Source organism: Tenrec ecaudatus, chromosome 2, assembly GCF_050624435.1.
Source record: "Tenrec ecaudatus isolate mTenEca1 chromosome 2, mTenEca1.hap1, whole genome shotgun sequence".
Classification (NCBI taxonomy): Eukaryota; Metazoa; Chordata; class Mammalia; order Afrosoricida; family Tenrecidae; genus Tenrec; species Tenrec ecaudatus.
The window spans coordinates 217944970-217958247 of record NC_134531.1 but is presented as its reverse complement, the minus strand read 5'-3'; the positions used below and the strand labels follow the sequence as shown (position 1 = coordinate 217958247).

General features: G+C 42.0%; 1 protein-coding gene across 1 annotated transcript in view; it reads right to left on the bottom strand.

Moving 5' to 3' along the window:
• The window catches only part of HLCS (holocarboxylase synthetase), a 319509-nt gene that overhangs the window by 304010 nt on the left and 2221 nt on the right, over positions 1-13278 (bottom strand). The gene's annotated exons all lie outside the window — the stretch shown is intronic.

Sequence of the window (13278 nt, the reverse complement as noted above, 5' to 3'; positions counted from 1 at the left end):
TTTGATAAGAGTTGTATGAGCCCCTAATAAAATGTTTAAAGAAAAGACCCTTGGATACTCCTTACTTCTCTCTACGTTAACCAATCTTCCAACTAGTTGTGTTTTTTTTAATTGAATGCTCTTCTGTGTTCCAGCCACTGAGCCTTGGCTCTGAGGATAAGGTGATAAATCTAAAAGACAGGGTCCCTGGTTTCTTACAGCTTGAGCAAATGGACACAGGTAGAATGGCCTTCTCTTTTCCCGGGTGCTACCACAGAGAAGGGAAGAACTTGCTAATGGGGATGAGACTTTCTCTGGAGAGTCAAGGGAAGCCACTGCGAAGGCTCTGAAGCCTATAGGAAGAGGGGAAGCTTAGGTGCAGGAGAGGTGTTCAAGACAGAAGAAATGGCCTGAAGTAGGAAGAACAGATCATGTGATGAGTCGAAAGAAGGTCAGTATGGTCTGGGCTCTGCGAGAGAGGGTACATTAATCAGGATTCCCAGAGCAACAGACCAACAAAAACCAGTAAGACACACTCACACATCTAGTAAAGAGACTGCGAGTTTTCTGAAATGATTGGTTCACATGATTGTGGGAGCTGGCAGGTTTGAAATTCTGAAGAGCTGCTGGCAACTGCAGAAGTTTTGTCAGAAATCAGTCGGCCAGGTACCAGGTTGGAAACACCAGTAGGGTATTTATGTACAACCTTGAAGCAGAATTGTTACCCCTCAGGGAAACATCAGTTTTTGCTCTTAGCGACTTTGACTCATTTGAGGGGAGACTAAAGAATTGAGAGGGGTTCATGAAAGGGGTTTTACAGGTCACCCCAACCCCATCCTTGTCTGTCTTACTCTTCATTCCTCTGTATTCATTAGCTCCCAACCCTCTCTCACCTCATCACCCGCTCTAGAATCTTCCTGATTTTATAAATTGCTCAGATTAAACGTACCGTAAACTACATACACACCAGGGCCCCATCACAAACTTCATTTTGTTTGTCCAGCCTGCCCGTCCAAGGATCACAGCTACCCTGGCCTTTAGCCCAGTCTCCTTTGACTCCCTCGCTTGATCCTGCATTTCTCTGTTGCCCTTTGAAACATGGCCTTGAGCGTCCCTGATGTATGGACATTCCACTCTAAGAAGTCAGAGAGGAATTCCAGGGCCTTGCTCATTTTTCATCCTCCGCAAGTTTTCTGCAGCATTAATCACCCCTGCTTCCTGGCCGCTCTCTTCCCTTGCCTCCTCCAAAGCTGAGCCGTTCGGCCTCTCAGATGTGTCTTTTCAGCCTCCTGATCTTCCTCTTCCTGCCTCCTGAAAGCTCTCTTTATCTTCCTTTTCCCACGACAAGGATATTAAACCCGTAGTTTCAGCATTTCTGCCGAGAAGTCTCTCAATATCTAGTTCTTCCTTTCCAGTACCTCCTGGATTGCCTACCATTAGTGTAGGCTTTCCAATCTGCCTGCAAACTCCTGAGTTTCCCCCTCATATTCCTTGCTTTGCACATATTGATCCTTCCAGATCTGGCAAACCAGCCCCACCCTACTCTTTCTGGGTTTTGGTGTCTCAGGGTCTGGCAACGTTCCAGCTGCGGTGGCTGCCCTCCCTCCGTGTCTCACCAAGCATGGTGTATGCTGCTGTTATTACATCCTGAGCCTGTGATGGTCTGAGATTGGTAAATTATTTAGCCTACCACCCCTTATCAGAAAAAAAAGAGAGAATTACATAGTGGCCCCAGAAATTAAAAAATATTTGTATTATATAGACCATAATCCATAGGAGAAAATATAGGTATCTCCTTTTGCAGCACCCCTGGATCATTATAGTGCTTCCCCCCCAGTCCCTGGAGAGTGGTATTGCCCACTTTGGGAAGTAGAATATAAATACGCCATTACCTGTCCCTTTCCCTAAAGGAGCTGGGGGTTCTTTGAGAACAAGAATTATGTTTTCCATTTCTGTGTTTTGAACCCCTGGAACATGGTTGATATGTGATGCTTTATAGATGTTTGTTGAATGAAAGCACGTATGACTACCTGCCTGAAAGACTGCAGCAGATAAAGGAGACATTTACTGTAGGGAAGGCAGTGAGTCACCATGGTAACAGCATCAGTGCTTGACCGTCGCAAGCCATGCTGATGTCTTGGGTTTGAGGCACATAGCCTCGTGAGCTTGGTGCAGGGTCTGAAGGTGGAAGGGAAGAGCTTTGAAAGGGGCGGTACAATGGTTGTGCCTGAAAACTCATGGCCTCAGGCCCAGTGCTCTCTCTCATATTCTCTGGTAGACTAAACATAAAGGAAGAGTGAGGAAACAATACAATAAATGATATTGAAATCTGACACAAAATTGTCAACAATGTAGTGTGAAAAATAGAGAATTAGTGAGATTTGGGAACATGAAACACTGTGACATTTGTTATACTTCCAAAGATGAGGATGAGTTACCCAGAGTGCATAAACGGATATAATCTTTTGGGATTTAAGTTTGATGTCATACACAAACTTAAGTGCCTTAAACATGTTCACATTTTTGAGTAAGTAATAACTCCAATTAAGGAACCTAGGCTATATCACACAGGACCCTGCAGTAACCATAGTGAGTACTCCTTGGGCTGCTACCCACAAGGTCAGCAGTGGGAAAATATCAGCTGCTCTGCTGGAGAACGATGGGGCTTTCTACTCATGTAAACAGTGTCTCGAAACCACAGGGGCAACTACCCAACAACTCATAGGGTCACTCTGAGTTGGCATTGACTCGATGGGGGTGTTTGGCTTTGGGTCTTGTATTCCTGTGGAGAATTACAGTCAGTCCAGGGAGTGTGGCGAGTCTGCCCAGACCACATGGGAGCAAACTAAGAGGGAAAGAGAGAGAGTGGACCGAACCCTAGCCCACCAAACCTTGAGGATGACATTCCTGCACAAATGCGCAGAGAGGACCGTAGGGCCGGCCCCACCACAAGATACAACGTCCCTTCATTTACCCACAGGGTTACGGGGGGCAGCACTGGTGACATAGTGCGGGAATTGTACCCAGTCTGACCCCCCTCCACCACCCTCCATCAGGGTGAAACACAAAGGGAGCACAACAAAGCAATGAAGTCCCCAAGGAGCCCAGAAAATAGACTTCTGACTCGGGAGCAAAGGCTTGACACCTCATCAGTCCCTATCAGAAAATATTCATAAGGGTCAGCAGACAGACCTGGAACTATTTATAAGCTTTCTTTTTTTTTTTCATGTCTATCTATATAAGGTAAGCAGGATTGTTTACAATCCTGAGGAGAAAACAATGGGACCAATGGTTCTAGGGAGACACGGAAGTGGAGGAGGTAGGGAAACAGAGGGGAGAGCCAAGAAACACAGGGACAAGAGAAAAAGAAATCTAGCCGAGAACTATTACTGAGAGCCAAATGAAGGTCTAACATCATAGTGGGACAGGAGAAAAGTAAAAGAAAATAGCGGAAAGAATTAGGAGGCAAAAGCATTTATAGAGGTATAAATATAGGCATGTATATATGTAAATAAGTATATATAATGAGGGATATAGGCCTTTGTACATATATTTATATGTTAAGTTTAACATAGCAGACTGACATTAAGCCTCCACTCAAGTCCTCCCTTGATGCAAGAACACTTTGTTGTAATAACCTGGCATTCTGTGATGCTCACCTTCCCCACGTAATTGCTGAAGTCAAAATGGGTGCATAAGCAAATGTGGTGAAGAAAGTTGATGGTGCCCAGATATCAAAAGATATAGCATCTGGGGTCTTAAAGGCTTGAAGATAAACAAGTGGTCATCTATCAGGGAAGCAACAAAGCTGACATGGAAGACGCACACCAGCCTGTGTGATCACGAGGTATCAAGGGGATCGGATCAGGTATCAGGCATCCAAAGACCCCAAACAATCACATCAATGCGAACCAGGGGTGTCAGAGTGAAGACCCAAAGGCTATCTGTAGATAATTGGATATCCCCTCACAGATGGGTCACAAGGAAGGGATGAGCCAGCCAAGGTGAAGTATAGCACTGAAGAAAAATACAACATTCCTCTAGTGATTTAATACTTCCTCTCCCACCCCCTCCATTATCATGACCCCAGTTTTACCTTACAAATATGGCTAGACTGGTACAAATAAGAGCTCCAACACACAGAATCCAGGACAGATAAACCCCTCAGGAACAGTAATGAGAGTATCAGTACCATGAGGAAAGGGGGAAGGTGTGGGGAGAAAGGGGGAAACCTGTCCTAATGATCGACATATTTGTTCCGAGGAGGAGGACAAACAACAGAAATATGGGTGAAGGGAGACTGCAGACAGTGTAAGATATGAAAATAATAATAATTAAAGTTTATCAAGGCTTCAGGAGGGTGAGGAAAGGAGGGGAAAAAAAGAGGAGCTGATACCAAGGGCTCAAGTAGAAAGAAAATGTTTTGAAAATGATGGCAACAAATGTACAAATGTGCTTGATACAATTGATGGATAGATTGTTATAAGAGCCCCCAATAAAATTATTTATATATTTTAAAAAATAGTTACAGTCGTGGAAACCCCCAGGAACAGTTCTATCCTGTCTATAGGGCCACTATGAATCAGAATTAACTGAGTTTGGTTTGTTTTTCGGAGGCTATATTAGAGCTGAAATTCTGCACACCAAGTTTGTGGGAAACTACTGTTACAGTGAATGCTGAAGATCCATTGAGTCTCCATGTGGATTCAGTGTCCATTGAATTCTTTGACCATTAATTGGCAATGTGAACTGCAGTGTCCTCCGGTAGAGTGCATTAGAAAAGGGGTTATAACCACTCCCCTAGCCAGTCTGGGGAGGGTCGGCCTTGCCCATAGGGACTTACCTAGATGTGTTCTTTGATGGAATTTTGGGGTACTAGCGTAAAATGCTCATGAATCACATCCTGACTGCCTTGGTTGGAGGGCCCTGGGCCAATCTTGTAAATTCTGTCTGGCAGAATGTACAAATCCCAATCTGTAGTACCACCTGCAGCTATGATCATTTTTCTCTCATCTGTTAGTTTCCTGTGTTCTACCATGTGCAGTTTAAGTTACAGATTCTCTGTACACCTGTGGACACCATTATGATCTTGTGCCGATGCCCTCATCTGTCCTCAAGACTTAATAAATGTTCTTCATAAATTACATTTGAGATGTGGGGTCCCTTTTGTCTCTGCAACCAGGAGACACAAATGCACAAACCTTATCCACAAAGATGTTTATTGTACTGATTATTTAAAATAAGACTGCAGACGGCAACTGTAGGGGAAGTGAGGAGCCCTGGTGGTGTAGTGGTTATTGTGTTGGGCTGTGATCCACATGGTCGGCAGTTCAAAACCACCAGCAGCTCCTCAGGAGGAAGACCGGGCTTTCTAATCCCATAAATAATTACAGTCTCAGAAATTCAGGAAGAGTAGGGAGAATCATCTTCTTTTGGAGGACACGTCTGCCATTTTCTCTCCTCCTTTCAGAGACAGGAAGAGGAATGACTTATCTGATGGGTGAAATGGGCAAGGGGTGACGACACATAGCTGTCTGCTCTCTCCCTGGACTGTTCAGGTTGCAGCCTACACCTATTCTGCTGTTTCTGTATGCAGCTGGCCTGGCCATGCCTGTAGATTTTCAGACCCAGCTTTCTTCATGTCAGAAGGAAATTTGATTTTTGTTTCAGGTTTAAGCAGCATTTAAAATCTGGCTTCGTCCATTTCACGGATTGAATTGTGTTCTCCCCCCAAATCAGTATCAGCTGGGTAGGTCATGATTCTCAGTGTTATGTAATTATCTTCCATTCTGTGACCCAACTATCTTATGTATTATAAATCCTGACCTCTGTGATGTGAGAGAGGCAAAATCAGAGCCAGTTATGTTAATGTGGAAGTTTACAATCTAGAGCTATAAGCAGTGGTGGGATTACAACAATTTAATAACTGGTTCCCTGCCAATTGGTTAATGACCATTTTAAGTATAAAAAGGGTATACCAAAATGTAGTTTATTATTTCTTACAGTTAATTACTAAGTAAGAAGAATAAAAGAGGTACACAAAACTAGATTATGTTAGAAGAGTTGTTTTAAAATATTAATGAAAAATATTAAATAATACCTGACAAAAATAAAAACAAATAGTGTCCTCATTTGCAATATTCTTTGTTTTCATCCAAGGATTATCGGCTGTGTGATGTATCCTTAGCCATCTTTTCACTGTAGGAGTAGGATCCGATTCCTTTAGAGGTAGGCCAAGTAGACTACAGTCCTGTGTTTGATAGATTAGAAAGAGGAAACTTCTCTTCTCTGAACCTATTTTGTTTATCTTTGAAAAATCCCTTTCCACTTCTGCTGAACTTACAGCAATTGTTCTGACAATGTGTTTAGCTCTTTAACTTTTAGGAATTGCATAATTCACTCATAATTATCTCATGGGGATTTAGGGCATAACACAAAGCTGAAATGAATGACAGAGTGTCACCCTCTGGTTGTTTGGCATTTGTTTCTCTTTATATATTTGTTTACTGAAGTAGCAAACATGAGGTCATACAAATGTAGTAGTTAATCAAAGGTATATTGAGTTTTATGATAGGAATAAATAAATATTATAAGCATATTTTTGTTTAATATTTTTATATCTGTGTTAGTCTGGGTAGATTAGAGAAACAAATTCACAAACACACATATGTATATAAAGGAGAGATATATATACAAGAGGGATTGTACATTGAGAAAACATCCCAACCCAGTCCAGTCCAAGGCCATAAGTCTGATATTAGCCCATATGTCCGATATCAATCTATAGAGTTATCTTCAGATTCAGGAAGCACATGCAATGAAGCCAAATGCAAGATGATCACAGGCCAGTGGGTAGAAAGTCTTTGGGCCCAGTGACGTTGTAAGCATCTCAGTGCTGGCAGGGGTCTCTCTGCAGCTTCTCTCGCTTCAGAGGTCTGGTTACATCCATGTTGCTTGTCTTCTGCAATGTCTCCCAGGGAGTAGCAGAGAGAGAGAGAGAGAGAGAGAGAGAGAGAGAGAGAGAGAGAGATGTCTTCCGCCTCCAAGGAGGAAGTACCAGATTTCCCCAAATTCTCAGAAGGTCGTACCCACAAAGAAGTCTCATTGGCTATCTCCAGACTGACAGCCTAAGCTCCACCCCTACACTCTTAATCCTTAAATTGACACCAGATTAGGTGACTACCAAAATACCTCTGGTGGAGTGAACATCATTACAGGTACTTAGAATATGCTGTGGTGCAGATGAATGTTAAAAAGAGTAAATAATTAAATTTGTGATTTCCACATGAGGCAGCTGCCCAGCTGCCCACCTTAGAGAGAACCTTGCTTACAAGGACCATTTTAACAACCAGTTCACCAAACTCAACAAAAAAATAGTCATCAGTTCTGCTAAATCAGCTAAATCTCACCACTGGATATAGGAGATTACATAAACAGAGATCTTCGGGATCTCAATACTAGCAAGGAAGAACAGATCATGACCTTTGGACCTAGGGTTCTTATGTTGAGGACCTCCTAAACCCAAAGAAAGATTGATGTGAAGATACATGGAGATCTCCAGGACATGCTGAGCCTACAGTGCTGAAAAGAGACAAGAACCCTTTTATAAATGATGAGCCAATAGAGAGAGAAAACCTTCCCCGAGAGCTAGCACTCTGCATTCAGACTTCCAGCCTCCTGGACTATGAGAGAATACATTTCTACTTGTGAAAAAGTCAGCCACTTGTGGAATGTCTGCTATGGCAGAAATAACTATGACAAATAACCATGATAATCAGTAATAAAGTGAACACTGAATTTAAATTCCTGCCAGCTGCCTAAATCTATCATAGAACAGCAGTGAAGATGAGGGTGATTGAGTTTCCCTCAGAACCTGCCACTTCATGGTGTATTCACTGAGAAGAGTCAAGAGAATGGCATTAGGAACCAAGGAAGGACGGGGCATTTTTGAGGCAGCTGCAGCAGTTGGTCTACCACGTGTTGGTCAGTTTGTCTTACTGTGGTGGCTTGTGTGTTGCTGTGATGCTGGGTCACCTACAGTGAACAGCTTTCAGTGGAGTTAGACTAAGAACATGTTCTGAAGAAGAAATAGGCTGTCTACTTTTGAGTAGAGATTAGAAAGCAGCTGAGCATTGTCATATAGTGCCACAAGATGAGTATGTAAGATGAAGTTATAAGGCATTCAAAATATGACTGAGGAAGAACTGTCTTCTCAAAGCAGAGTGAATCATAATGACATGGATGGAGTAAAGTTTGGGATATCTTCATCTACTTTTGGGGCACAACTCAAAATGAGAATAAACAGTTGCAAACATCTATTGATAACTGGAATGTGTAAGGTACAAAGTAAGAATCTAGGCATACTTGGTAAACTAGAAAGTCAGCAATAAAGAGGAAGACCCTCGATGAGAGATTGGCACAGTGGCTGCAACAACAGGCTCAAATTTAACAATTGTGGTAGGCAGTGTTTTGTTCTGTTGTACGTAGGGTCTCTATGAGCCAGAACCAACTCAATAGGAACTAACAATAGCATCTAGCTGGATTGATAGTAGGCTGACTCAATTCCCTTTTTTTAAACTTCTTGTAGGATAAGAGATGATGTAGGCCACACGCCAGGCCACACTTCACATTGGGTCAGGGTAGTGACCCTGAGTAAGAACCTTACATTGTACCCTCATCCCCTAATCACATCAGATCACATTATGGGGGCTTACATCATCACATAACTGCCAAATGCATAATTGCCAAACCATAAGAATCATAACTGTGCCAAGTTGACACATATTTTGGGGGGGACATAATTTAACTGTGACAGGAAGTATTAAACTATTGAAAAAAGAGGATTCACCCACCCACCCACCCACAGTATCCTGTGATATGTCTGGATCCACAGAGGAATTTGTTCAAGAATCAGAATGGTTTTCTCTAACACCATAATTTTGGCTCAATAACTTTCTTGCCCTAATTGATGTTTCCATCACTTCTCTGGCATGGTGAGACTCATGTAAGTGTGGGGCACGGAGGAGGAGAGAACATTCGGCTCTTAGTCCATGTGGGTCAATACAAGTGAAACAAATCAAACTCTCCTTGTCCGTGGGAACTCATTCAGAGCCATCTTCAAGTGCTTTTCTTTGAAAAATGAACTTTCATCACATCAAGCCATTGACATTTTAGGTGGGCTTTTTCTAGTGGAATGACTCAAACTTTTATTATTTGAAAGATGGGACAAGTAAATTTTTACCTCTTCTGAAGCAGTGAGTAATATCAACCCAACTGAGTTAATGCAACGACTGAGAACCCTAGCAACTACCGCAGCCCAACTGCTATGCTGGCAGGGCAAATATAAAAGAATCTCTCCTCCCATTCCACCAAGTCTGCACTGTCACATACATCAAGCACATCAGGTCTGGGTTCTAAAATGCACTGCATTCTGAGACAACTTATGCAGGAATTCCATCTATTTGAGTTTTCTAAATGCTGTGGATATACAGTGAGTAACATGATACCTTTGTGTCCCACTGATGGATCAAATGGACTATATAAGACATTTTGTGTGAAATCAGTCTGCTTCAGGAGTGATATCCATTTTTTTTAGGAGTGATATCCATTTTAATGAGAGTCTAGACAGCAACTTCTTGAGGAATTTCCAGCTCCACCCTCGAATATGATTGGTCTGAATTCAGGGCATCGGCTTTATAGGGAAACTTTCTTTTAACTGAAGGTTAAGGTCCTTACTCCTTGGTCATTTTCATGTGGCATGGCATCTCTCATTCCCCATCAGTGGTTCCATCCGTTCCTTTCTCTCTCAAAACAGATCCATTAAAGATACACTTACACAAACACTAGCTCCGCAGGGGTCTCACAAAGCTGGGAAGAGGATTATTTGGACAACTGCTGCCCTTCACAGTGAATAACCACTGCCCTGAGATAAGTCTAATGAGCAGCTAGCTACAGTTCTCAATCATGGTTGCAAATTTTAAGTATCTGGAAAACATTAAAAAATCACTTCACCTGGTTTGAGGTGAATAAAGAAATCTTGAAACTTAAAAAAAAAATTACCCATGCCGAAGCCCCATCTTTTAGGATTGCTATCAATCAAAATCTATCCAATGGCAGTGCATTAGGGCCCCAATCCAGAGAACTAAAACTTCTCAGGGTGAGGCCCAGGGGTATATCTACATATACATATCTATCTACACGCCCAAGGGTAAGTCTAAAAGTCCCACTACAAAACTATAGAAACCTTTACCAAAAGTATCAAAATTTGAAGCTTTCTCTCCCTTTTATCTTCTATATAGACCATACACTTTTGAAATATGCATTTCTATCTCTCAAGTGCCTCCTCTACCCGCCCCCCCCACCCCACCTGACAAGAAAAAGAAATCAATGCTCTTTGATGTACATGATGTTGAAAAGCAGCTTTGGCATCCACAGGGAGACAAACCATGTTCCTTTCAAGGCTCTTTGAGTTTGGGGAATAAAAAGAAGTCTGAAGGAATAAGTTCAAGTGTAGGGTGAATGGGATGGTTTCTCAACAAAATCTCATAGGATAGCCCTCATAATGTTTGAAGAGTGAAAAGGTGCATTGTCATGATGGAGAAAAATTTGTCACATAACTTTCCTGTCCTTTTCCCACCACTACAGTTTGGAATCTTCTTCAAACTTACCCTTCTAATCATCCTGTGTGTCTTTTGAAAAAAAATGTATCAAGATGACCTCGTTAGTATTTCTAAAGCATTTACCATCATCTGAGTTGACCTCAGGCCTCGAATTTGCCTGGCCCATTGGATCCTTTCAGGAGTTAGTTTTGATGAAACCTTTTTTTTTTGGAAGGTACCTTAACAAAACTTGTTATTGTTGTTGTGACCCTATGTACAACAGGATGAAACACTGCATGGTTCTGCGCCATCCTGAGCCCAGTGAGGAAGTCATGATGTCAATCCATCTTTGTGAGGGCCTTTCCCTCCTCCGCTGGCCCTCCACTTGACCAAACACAACGTCCTCCAGTGCCTCCTCTCTCCTGACAATATGCCCAAAGTACATAAGACAAAGGCTTGCCATCTTTGCCTCTAAGGTGCACTCTGGCCTTATTTCTTGCAACACAGATTGGTTTGTCCTTTCAACAGTACATGGTTCTTTTTTCTCCAGCATCACAATTCAAACACATAGATTCTTCTCTTCCTTATTCAATGCCTAACTTTCACATACATATGAGGCAATGGAGAAAACCATGGCTTGGGTCAGGTGTACCTTTGTCCTCAAAGTAACATCCTTACTTTTCAACCCTTTAAAGAGGTCTTGTACAGATTTATTCAGTGCAATGTGTCATTTGGTCTTTTGACTGCTGCTTCCTGGAGAATCGTGGATTCAAGCAAGACAAAATCCTTGGCAACTTCAACCTTTTCTCCATTTATCATGTTTTGGCTTTTCTTTACACGGAATTGTATTCCATACCAAAGGCTGCAATCCTTGATCTTCATCAGCAAGTGCTTCAAATCCTCCTCACTTTCAGCAAGCAAGGTTGTATTATCTGCATATTTCACGTTAATAAGTGTCCCTCCAATCCTGAAATCCTGATGCCACGTTCTTCTTCATATAATCCAGCTTCTCTGATTATTTGCTCAGCATACAGATCAAATAGATATGGTGAGAGGATATAGGCCTGAAGCATGCCTTTCCTGATTTTAAACCATGTAGCATCCCCTTATTCTGTTCGCACAACGGTCTCTTGCTCCATTGTCCAGGTTCTGGATGAGCACAGAGAAGTGTTTTGGAATTCCTATTCTTCTCAAGGCTTATAGTTTGTTATGATCCATACAGGTGAATGCCTTGGCATAGTCAATACAACACAAGTAAACATCTTTCTGGTATTCTGCTTTTACCCATGATCCATCAGCAATATCCCTTGTTTCATGTCCTCTTCTGAATCTGGCCTGAATTTCTGGCAGCTCCCTGTATATGTACTGTTGCAACCATTCTTGGGTGATCTTCAGCAAAACTTCATTTTCATGTGATATCAGTGAGATTGTTCTATAATTTTATTTTTATTCTATAGTTTTAGCATTCTGTTGGGTTACCTTTCTTTGGAATGGGGCCAAATGTGGATTTCTTTCAGTCAGTTAGAAGTAGCTGTCTTCCAAATTTCCTGGCATCGATCAGCGAATGCTTCCAGAGCTTCATCAGCTTGTTGAAACATTTCAATTGGTATTTCATTAATTCCTGGAGCAGTGTTTTTGGCAGATGCCTTCACTGTAGCTTGGACTTCTTCAGTACCATTGGTTCTTGCTCAGATGCTACCTCCTGATTGCTCAGAATAAACGTGTACACCTAAGAACTGGAACCATAGTAGTAATATTTTTGTTACCGTCGTCGGTATCTAAAAGGGGGCTTAAGAAAGTTCATGGGAAAAAAAAGTTCATGGACAAGTTCCATTGTCTGACGAACTCTCTGAAGCTCCCTGATGCTTGTGTGTGTATATATCTCCACTGCTATTGAGTTGATTCTAACTCATGACACTATAGTTTCCCAAGCTGAAAATCTTTATGGAAAAAGATAGCTGAATTTTTCTTCCAATGAGCAACTGGTGGGTTTTAACCTTTGACTTTGTGGTGAGTAGCCTAACACCTAACCCACAGCACCATCGACACACCTTGCAATGCTGCGGGATAAGCTGAGGCTCTGGTTTAAACTGCAGTCATTTTTGGCCTGAACTAACACGGTAGCCTCCTCTCTAATCAAAACCCTTATTTCCTCTATACTTTATTCTCAACCTTTGCCCTTAAATTCATTCTGCAACCATCAGACTGCCCTTTTAAAAACAAATCAGACCATGCCACTCTTTCTTTAAAGGCTTTCATCAGCTTCTTAAAATATTCCCAGCTCATCACATTTACACTTAAATCCAAACTTTCTTGATTGGCATACCAAGCTTCTGCAGCAGGCCCATCCCTGCTCATGTGGGATGCACTGGCCAAGCTAACCATCTCTCTCTTCTCAAGCACACCAAGCTCCTTCTCGCCTCCAGGTCTCTGGCAAACTACTTCATACCTGCAAGCAGACCCTAACCTTCCCATCTCTTATGACCACTTCCTCTTTTTGCTAATCAAATCTCACCCCAAACTACCTCTCCCTGAGAGGCCGCTCCTTAACCAACATTAAGTAGTCAATGTAGATTATAATAGCTAAATTCCATGCATAGCACTCATTAGACCTATGGGTTTTTGTTTGCTTATTTATATAGTCTGTCTCAATGTGCTTCTAAAATAAAAGCTCCTTGAGAGAATCTTGTCATTATAGCAT